Genomic DNA, 10616 nt, shown 5'->3' with positions numbered 1-10616 from the left:
TGCTGCTGCTGCTGCAGTGATGGTTTTCGTGTCCATGGTCAGAGTGGACCCAGTACTCTCTCCTGCTTACAGGAAGGAGACCATGGAGAGGAGCTCTGAGCAGTGGCTGGATTATAGAGTAAGTGGGAAATAAAGATGATTTGAGGCTCATGCATGGCATCTTGTAATGCACATGAGGATGGAGCAAGGTGTCAGGTGGGGTGGGGGTAAGATGGAATCATCCTTTCCTGGTGGGCACGCTACAGCCCTGACGTGCTTTCCAAAGCTCACTGCCTCCTTGTCTCAGGATAAGTATGACAGGCAATAGTCTTCTCATTTTACCGTTTGGAAAATGCCTGGGACTCGAGGCATAGCAGCTTCGCTGGGGAGAGGATGCACGTTGAATGCTGCCTACAGAGCCAGACTGGGTAAGTGTCGATGAGCGTGGCCCCAGCCACCTGTATTTCTCTCTCGGTAGCTTAGTTTTTGCATCAGTAAAATCCAATGGTTGGATGAGACCATTGTGAGGGCCTGTCTAGCTTTGACATTCTAGGATTTTAGGTGCTGATGTGGATTCACGCTGATCAGTAGGTTCCATCCAGGAGGAGGACTTTGAAAGGGGAGAGATGCAGGCTTACCTCTAAGGTGGAAAGGGAGACGTTGGGAGTGAGCCAGCAGTGATTTTGTGTGTTGAGGTTGCACAAGCATCGACAGCCCCAATTCCTTCAACCCAATTCTGTTCATCACAAGTCCACCTGCCCTTGTCAGACACAGGCCACACTCATTTTTCTAGAAATATGGTGCTGTGCCTGTGCTTCCTGCCTGGGAAATCTGCCACGGTTGCTGCTACCCCCCTTTGGCAGCAACTCCTCATTGCAGAGCCGTCAGGGTGCCCTCCACCTGCCACAGCTGTCCTGACAGCTGTCACCCTGGAGAAGGGACAGCGAGGAGATCCCAGGCGCACAAAGCAGCATTTGAGCAGGTCAAGGTCTGCCCTTGGTGTGTCACTTTGGGCTTCTTTTGCTCTTGACCTATCGGGGGCTATTCTCTCCCTCTCCCATGTAGTGTTCAAATGTTTCTTCACCTCTTCCACACCAAACGAACACAACTCTCTCAGGCCCAGAAATCAATGGGTTGTCCAATCCTGTGACGTGGGGATCGATGTATTCCCTCCGCTGTACGTATCTCCCTTTCACATCTGACTGTGGGCTGCAAGGTGAAGCAGTTTTTAAGGAACTAATATCACTGCCTGTATATTTATAAGGCATCCTTATCCTGACAGGAGGCATTTTTTAGGGATGGGGTGGCCCTAGTCGTCTTAGGAGAGACATGGGGACTATGTATCTAACTTTATTCCAAAGTCAGCGGGGGGTTTGTAGGGCACAAAGTCCAGGAGGTTCTAAAGAAACCACCAAGGCCTCAGTGGTTGAAACTCCCAACGGCCCCTACGACTCAGGTGGCCACATGATTCTAGAATTCCTTTAACTGGGGATTTCTTCCTCTTGGCGCTCATGAAAGGAGGACATCACATTCGAGGACCTCAGGTACCAAAGCTGGGACTTAAGGCAGATGATTTAAAGCTGGCATCTGTTAGACCAAAGCCTGTGATTTCAGTGTTTATAATGACAAGGGCCACACTTGGAAAGGAAGCTGTGCATATGCTGGGAGAGACAAGCTCCACTGCCCTCAGCAACTCACAAAGTGCACCCAAGCCTAGTGAACCCATGAGCTCAGACTATGATCTTCATTTTGTATTTCGAATGGCTCTGTTTAAAGGTGAAGCTTAGTAACTCATCTTTCACAAGCTACTGTTCTTCGTAGGCCCAGCATTTCTTTGATCTGAGGATGAATGTACATTTTATCTTGATATCACCTCCAAATCTCTTTTCTAGAACAGTCATTTAGGAAAACAAGATTTGGTATCTAATAGAAAAATGCAGGTTGTAAATGAAGCAAATAAGAGATAGATAATTTAGGACATAGTTGATCTGCCTATAAACTGCAAGAAAAATGCTGAATCAAATGCCAGGTTGTCACAGTTTTGTTTTAAATTCAAATCACATTCTTGAAAAGAGAGATGGTCAAGACTCCTGGGGTCCCATCTCGGGCTATATTGAGTTTCTACAGTTTCTCAAATTCCACTGTAGCATCTCAAGAACTTTTCGCACTGAAAGGGATTGCCCTCAAATCTCTCATGTTTGAATACATTGATCCTTTTTCTGTTGGTGACCCTATTTGGTAGCATATTATTTTAAATATCTATTACTATTAACATAAACTAACAGTTAATTACAAGAGAATTCCTATGGATATGCATAAGAGAGTCATATGAATGCCAAATGAGTGCATTAATAATTGGTGTTATCACAATGAATACAAAATGATTTCATAATGACTGGGAAGGTAACATCTAATAAAAAAGGACTGCTTTTACTTTTATTCACTTGTCTCAGATTTAAAACTCATTTTTGGCCTCCGTTCAGAAACCTGAGAGCTTTTCCCTGAAGGTTTCTCAGGAATCTATATGTCCTCAATCAAAACCTAAACAGTGTTACTCATCATCAAGTTAAACTTGAGGGTAAATATCATTTGATTTCTCTTTACAAAGGGCCCTAGAAACACTAGCTTATTGTCTTTGATGAATTTGATTTTTTATTTATTCACCCAATCAGCCTGTAAACATTCATTGAACATCTATGATGCCCTTGGCATTGTGATAGGTACAAGGACTGCAAAGAGAGTAAGAGAGAACCCTTGTCACTGAGAAAAATCAAATGGAAGGCAATAACAAAAATATAATTACAATGATACGTTTCATGTGCTATAATAAAGAGAAAAGGCGAAGTGTTGGGGGAGGAGAGAAGTAGCTATTACACTGTCAGGGGTTTTGTGGGGAGATATCACAGAGAAGGAGACCTTTGAACTGGTCTTTAGTGCCCGGGTAGGATATTGGTAAGTTGATAATGGGTTGAGAGACAGATCATTTCTAGTAGAAATCCCAGCAGAAGCAGAAGCAGAGAGGCATGAAATTATACAGCCACACAACAGCCAAACTCCTGAAACACAAAGTTAAAGGGGAAAAGTGGAAAGCATCCAGAGAAAAATGAGGTGTTACATACTGGGGAACAATGATCCGAATGGCAGCTGACTGTTCATTAGAAGCAAGGAGGCTAGAGGACAATAGAATGACTTCTTAACATTGGTGGAAAAAAAAATCTGCCAACTAGAATGGTATATCTAGCAAAGCTACCTGTCAAGATGAAGATGAAATGAAGATATTTCAGATAAATGAAAACTAAGAGAATTTGCTATCAACAGATTTGCATTACAAGGAAGATCATTCTTTATGCTGAAGTAAATGGCAAAAGATGAGAACTCAGATTTTCAGGAAGAAAGGAAGAGTATAAGAAAGGGTAAGTGTGGGTAAAATACATGCAATGCACATTTAAGATACATACATGTATATATATGTACACATATATGCTATATATACACATTTCTTAATTTCTGTAAGGCATATGGTACTTAAAGTAAAAATTCTACCATTGTATTGTGGTACTTATAATACGGACTGATGGATATTTGTGGAAACAATAGCACAAAGGATGAATAGGGCAATAAATGTAATTATATTGCTATGAGCTTCCAATGTTTTACTTGCAGCAGTACAATGTCACCTCTACTTAGACGATGATAAGTTAAAGGTGCCCTTGTAATCCCTGGAGCAACCTCTAAAAAATAGTGCAAGAGGGGTAGCTAAAACACCCATGGAAAGATTAAAATGCAATACTAAAAATATTTTATTAACCCAACACAAGGCAGAGAAGGAAGAACAGGGGCACCAGAAGAGAAGGACAATAGAAATAATAAAACAGACAAAATGGTACACCTATGCTTAACCGTGTGAGTAGGGTGGTGAGTCTTCTCGCTGTTACTATTTCCGAATTGCTTCATCATCCCCCAAATGTCTTCCCAGTCCTTTACTCACCTTTGTAACCAATTCCTTGCATTAAATTTCCTGTGTTTTAGATAGTAGAGTGGTTTTATTTTTTTTCTGTTTTGATCCTCACTGATACATATCAAATGCTAAGGGATTGTTTAACTGAATAATACTGTGATTAGAAAATGGTACATCATGTATCCAGTAAAACTGATGTAGGACAATACAAAATTATCTGAAAAAGCATCCTGGGAACACTATAGCTAACAAAACTGTGTGCTTGTTTGACAGTAACTTCTAGTATTTACCTACATATTAATATCAGTTAATTCTGAAGATTATGAGAAATTTTTGCTCTCATCTTTGAAATTTCTATGTATTGATTTTTTCTATTGAAAATGAATTATGTTTGCAGTTAGAAAAATGGAATGAAAAGAAGAAATTGGTAAGGATTGTGATCTAAGACAATTGTAGTAGGGGTGAAGGAGAAATGGTGAGGGTTGTGAGACATTTCCAAAGTAGAATTGAGGTGACTTGTGATCAACTAATCACAAAGACAGAGCACCATGGAATTAAGGGAAATCCAAAGCTTGGAAACAGGATGACACATTCTCAGAGAGTAGGAGGAACAGGAGCTTGAAAAGCAGTGTCAGGTTTTGGCTCATGCTAGCTCCAAACTCAGTGCAGGCCTCCAGAGGCAGCCGGACCTAAGGTTCTGACACTTTGAAATGAAGTCAGAACCAGAGACACATATTTCAAAGTTATTAAAATCTAGAAACAGTAATTAAAGCCAAAGGAATTAATGTGTCAACACAAGGAAAGGATGTGGCTTCAGAACAAAAGACCAGAATAGAACCCCTTTATTTCATGGTAAAATGCCAAGATTTGAGGAGTGGGTGGACGAGGAGAATCCATCCCCAAGAGATTGAAGTGAAATATTCAGAAAAACTGGAAGAAAGTCAGGAGATACTGATATCCTGGAAGCTAAGGGAAAAATGTTTCAAGAAGTAAGGGATTGTTAGCAATATCAAATGCAATAAAGAGATTGTTTAGTGTGTATATCCTTGGATTTGGCAACTAGGGAATTACTGATTATTTAGTAGAGAGCTATCTCAGCAGTGGTGTTAGCAGAAATTGACTTGTGATAGGGGCAAATGGGTTTCCATTTGTTTGCAAATAGTTTTCTTTCTACAAGTGAGAAATAAAGATGGTCCTTATCCTGAGAGAGAGTTGGAGAAGAGAAGTAGTTTTATGATTTGGGTCACTTATGTTTTATTTTTAAGAAGAGTTTTGAGCATGTTTACAGATGGGAGGGAAGAAGACAAATGAAACGGAAAGATTAAAGATATATGTGTGTGTCTATGTGTGTGCATGTGTGGGGAAAGGTTGTGGGGAGAGACTCTGAAAGAGTCAAAAGTAGCCTGGTCAGATTTGGAGAAGTAGAGGCATATCTTTTTCTCTAACAGAAGTGCAAAGATAGGTTGGGTGAGCATAGGGAAATTCTACAAACTCCTTATCTGGTAGTCTGTATTACTTTGTGGAAAGTGGGGAATTATAGCTTCTACTAAGAATGATAGGTGATGTGAGGTAGGATTTAGGAAGTGTCTTTGAAGGGCCATCAAATTTGGAGCTTATAAAGGGGAGATGATCCCTTATTAGCCAAATTTTGTGGTTTCTCTCAAATCATCGGGATCCTAGCGAGATGCTTCCGGTGTTGCCTTTTTTTCTTTTTATCATAAACTATCAGGACCTTAACAGGAAGACGTGTGCACTTGTATTCACTTTAGTTGTCTCAGTTTTGCCTTCCTGGTGGGTGATTAACAGAGTCACACATGGTAGGTAAGGTGTAGAGGTGGAGGGTTGGGAGTAAAGGAGGAGTGACAGCTTATGAGGGGAATGACCTTGGTTGGGCTGGCCATTGGTCATGTTAGCCTTGGAAAATCCACCCTTTTTACTCACCCACTTGTTATTTCTTCATCTACTCACCAAATATTTGTTGCGAACCTCAGTTTCAGGCACTAGAAATAAAATTTTGAGCATAAGTGGCAAATTCACTATTCTTGTGAAGTTTAAAATCTCATGGGGGAAGACAGACAAGCATCAATTAACTTCCAAGTACAGACCAACAGCGACATCAGCTACCTGCTGTGAACGGGAAGGCCAGGTGCTCTGTGGGGCACATGGCCTTTTTTTAGCCCTCAAAAAGAGGGGCTCAGATGTTGCCCAGGACACAGCATCTTTTGGAGTTGCCCGGCTGTGTGTGGATGAAAGAAGGCCTCTGAGGACCTTAAGGGAGGCCCCTATGGCCCCCAGTGATTTTCAGATGACAAGTCTTTCATGTGTCAGGGCACATCCCCAAATCTGCAGAGCATTGAGCCCTTCTGCTCATTCGGCTGGTGGGAAGGCCAGCCTGAACCCTACCTGGTTGATTTTTTTTTAACACTGGGCAGTTGATCTATACTTTCACGCTTTGGCTGTTTCTGTGAAGGAGGAGTTTTAAACATATCCCCAGAATGGGCTTGTGGGTACACCATTGTTTCCTCCAAGAACACTCGGAGGGGTAGGAAAGGGAGGAAAAGGAGAGGTGGGAAATGTACCTAGGCCATAAACAGAAAAGGCAGAATATTCATTTCCAAGTTTGGTGTAAAGCTCATGGTTGACAACTTTCAAGAGGTGTCATACCGTATGCTGTGCTGTTTTTGAAATGGGACTGAGAAGACTGAAAAGCAATCCTACAAAATGTTACCGTGTTTATCTCAAGGGTGGGATCATCAGGGAGTTTCAGTTTCGTTGTTCTTAATTTCTTGCAAATACTCTATTTTCGTATACTACTGTGGCAAATAGAAGATAAACAGCAAAAGTGATCTTTTCCAAGTGGTGTCTGTTTGGGAGCAGACACGCCCTAAGGAGATGTTTCCCTGCTGGTAACTTCTTTTAGGCGAGTTAGTGTGAATCTCAACCACGAAGCCGAGCTCGGAGTGCGGGGACAGCAGCCTCCCTCAGTGAGAGCAGCAGGCGGCAGGGATGGAGAAGGTGCCTGTGTCAGGAGATTCGAGGGGCTTCAGGGAACATCCAAGGGAGAAGGTAGTGAGGCTGAGCCCTGCACACTCTGAAGCCTCCACGTGTGTGGGGTGGCCGCGGGTGGGGGGCAGGCCTTCCAAAACGACACTTTTGTTTTCAATTAAACATTATCTGCACTGTCCATGGGGCAGAGCTGTGATGTCCAGTGTGTGGATGGGGCGCGACTGTGAGGGGCTCAGACACCAAGTCTGCAGATTCCTGCCGAAGCTCTGGTTCAAAATTACCAAGGCCTTCCGAGTCAGACTCCGGAAGTCGGTCAGGCTGCGGAAGTCAAGTTCCGGAAGTCAGTAAGGCCGTGGAAGTCAAGTACTGAAAATTGTCCTTGAAGTCATTAGGTGGAGATATTGTTTGTTCTGTGCTCAGATTTGTCATCCTCCTTAAATCAAAGGAGATAGAAGCTGCAAATACTTGTCAGAGTTTAGGTGTGATCGGAAAGGAATTTTAAGAAACGGTTATTATGTTTCAGACAGCAGCAGCCTTCCTCATGATGCGGGAAGGCAATGTGGGAGGGAAACCCTCTGGGGGCCTAATTCAGCTTGGCAAGTGTGAGAGAGCGCCTGATGAACTCCTCGTAGGTATCCAGAAAAGAGCAGACCCAAACCCAGACAGAATCTTCTTTTCAGGTTGGTAGATGGGGGTGGGGAGGAGTGGGCACATGTGTCCAGTCACAGGCATTCCAGAGATTAAAAATGCAGGAGCAGAGGAGGAAAATTGGAGAGATTTTAAACATCAGGAAATGTCTGCATGGGCTATTATATAGTCTTTGGAGGAGGTGGAGAGAGTCCCCGCGCGATCCCTTCACAGCTACAAGCCAGTCTCATCATAAAGGGACTTGAGAGCAGCCAAGGGGAGGAGAATTTACAGGTCCCGCATTGGTGGAGAGGCGAAGCGAGCAGGATGCGGCTTTCTTTCTGGGCCTTGCATTTCACAGTGAGGATTTTAACACTAATCCTGGTAAAGCCTGCATATCAGCGGGGAGTCAGGGTAAAACAATCTAAAATGTGGCCCTTCCCGTTGAATACCCTGTGACCTTATAGCGATTGAACTATTGGCTGCCATCACTGTAAGTTAATAACCTATTTTATAGAATGGAGCCTACAGACTGTGTTTTAAATAGCTATGCCTTTTTTTTTTTTTTTTTTTTTTTGCTTTTTTTTTTGAACAACATTCCTGCAGAATTCCCTGGAGTGAGACTCAGGACAATATTAAATCCAATGAATCACGCAGCTTTCAGGAGGGCAGGGCAGCATGCTGCAGAGGAGCACTGAATGATGGCTCGGCCTGGCGTCCCTGGTGGCACCAGTGGCCGCACCAGGCACCGTGTTCTCATTCAACAAAGACTCAGGTTAGTGAGGAAGACGCCTGTGCCAAATCTCTCTTCACTCTTTATCAAGTTTCCGGATGTTGTGTAATTCTTTTTTGCAGCCCTCAGTTCTGCAAGGAGCCTAGTGAATGCTTCCATCAGTGGACTATGCAAGGCATCTGGACAAGCAGTTGCCTCATGGTCTGTATACAATTCGTTTATTTGAAAATTACTCCCCGTGACTGTACCTTGCTCTCAGGTCAGGCTCAACTAACTCCAGGGAGTCTTATGGTCAGCGCAGGGTACACAGGCGTGGATGGGTTTACTTTGTGTTGTGCTTGCCTGGGCCTGATCAAAACCTACCCTCCAGCCCCTGGGGAATTCTGCTCTGCTCCTTACCACCTATTGGCTTGCTTGTGTGAGAGCCCCGAAGGCCATGCTCCCAAAAGTAGGCTTTGAAGACTGGACTGGCCAAAAGGCCTGGTGGTCCAGAAACTTACTAGGGCACTCGGCTCCATCTACCTCCTTTGGAGTGGTAAGTTGCTCATAGGACTTACGATTGTGCTGATAGGATGTAGTTAGAATGTCTAGTATGTCTGCCTAACTGGATGAGGACCCTGGGGGAAGGAACAGAAGCTTTAAGGCCTTGATGCTCCCAGGATAGTTCAAAGACAGGCAAGGCCAAAGGCATTGTCGCGGATTTGTTAGAATCGCACAATCTCTGGCCTCACCCAGAACTATGAATCAGAATCTGCATTTAACTAGGTGATTTCTGAGAAGTGCTGCTTTTTAAAACTCATCTGAAGTTGGACAGAGTTAAGCATCCCTGCCCCTGATTTGTAGGGTGTGGCTGTAGTGGGGGCATCCTTGCCTCGCTCTGGTTTGCCAACTTCCTGTGGAGGGGATACAGCCTACACAGCCCGTTTCTCAAATGCCCATTTCTCCAAACAGTCTCCCAGCTGTGACTCATTTGTGTGTCAGGTCTTCGAGTGATGACTCAGTACTGAGAAGCCCCTTCATGAAGTGTGTCCTTGTGGTCTGATGATGCCACATGCAGTGCTGGTCGGACTGATTTATCAGTGATGTGGGGAGATTAATCTCACTCAACCCTTTGTGGGAAGCACTCAAGCTGGCTTCACAGAGCTTTGTGTTGACAGAGCTGAGTCTCTCCTCTCCAAATGCCTGTCGGGAAGTGCAGGTAGTGCAGATGCAGCCTGGGCGTGTCCTCCTGTGCTTCCATGTCATTGGGGGCCGGTGTGCCCCTTAGTACACTGGCAGTGTAGGAGCCTGGCAGTGAAGGAGTCTGCCATGTTTTGGTTTGTTGCCTTGCCACCTCTGCATGTGTGAAGAGAAGAATAATACAGTGGCAAATGAGATGAAAAATGGCTTCCAAGAACTTAATTCAAAGAATGGTAACAGGTCCCCTTCCGTAGGCTGGTTTCTTTGTGAACACCATCCATTCATTGTTGACCTAACTGGCTCCATGTGTGATGCAGGGTAATGGGATCTGGACATGATTGTGGGAGATGAAAGACAAAGGCAGACTGTTCCATTGGTGACAAGAACTCGGTGTGTGTGTGTGTGTGTGTGTGTGTCTGTGTCTGTGTAAGAATAGTCTCCATTATAGTATTTTTCTCTGCAACACACAGATGGAGGTTGTGGAACGAGTTACACCTCTGTCATTCCTCCACTTTGTTCCAGGGAGCCCAGCCATCTGCACTCCCGTCCTCAGGTGGATTTGCCCTTCGGTTGCTGGGCTGCGCTGTGAGTTCTGAATCCCTGGCTCCCCAGCCGGACTCTTCAGTGCACAGCTGCCACAGGCAACCTGGACGAATCCAGCCAGGCGGGCAGAGCAGGGCTCACCTCGTCAAGGACTTTGCAGCCGCCTTAACTTTGAGTCTCCTTGCTTCTGTCAGGAGGTGCCACAACCTTAGACGTCGCTCTTGTTGGTGTTAATTATTTCCTTTTCATTTCCAGCTGGCACAGAGCTTTAGCACCTCAAGTTGCTCAATTTGATCTCTGCACTCAGGAACAAGGTAATTAAGTCAGCCACAATATAAGAAAACTCATCTGCCTCAACTTGTTGCCCGTCTTCAGACAGTGCTCCATCCTAAATCATTTGATAATGTAAGAGGCTTGGTGCAGTTTTCTACTTGACTGAGGGTTAGTTCATTAGGTCACAATCAGTAATTGATTCTCGGTGTGTCTCTGCTGGTTTTATTACAGTAATGAGGACTGTCGTTGTTTTCATCTCCTCTAATGCGTTACCCAAACCATCAGCTTCTCAGTTCGGTGTCAGGACGACTTTGACAG

Source organism: Chlorocebus sabaeus, chromosome 18 (genome assembly GCF_047675955.1).
Source record: "Chlorocebus sabaeus isolate Y175 chromosome 18, mChlSab1.0.hap1, whole genome shotgun sequence".
NCBI lineage: Eukaryota > Metazoa > Chordata > Mammalia > Primates > Cercopithecidae > Chlorocebus > Chlorocebus sabaeus.
This window is presented reverse-complemented; position numbering follows the sequence as displayed.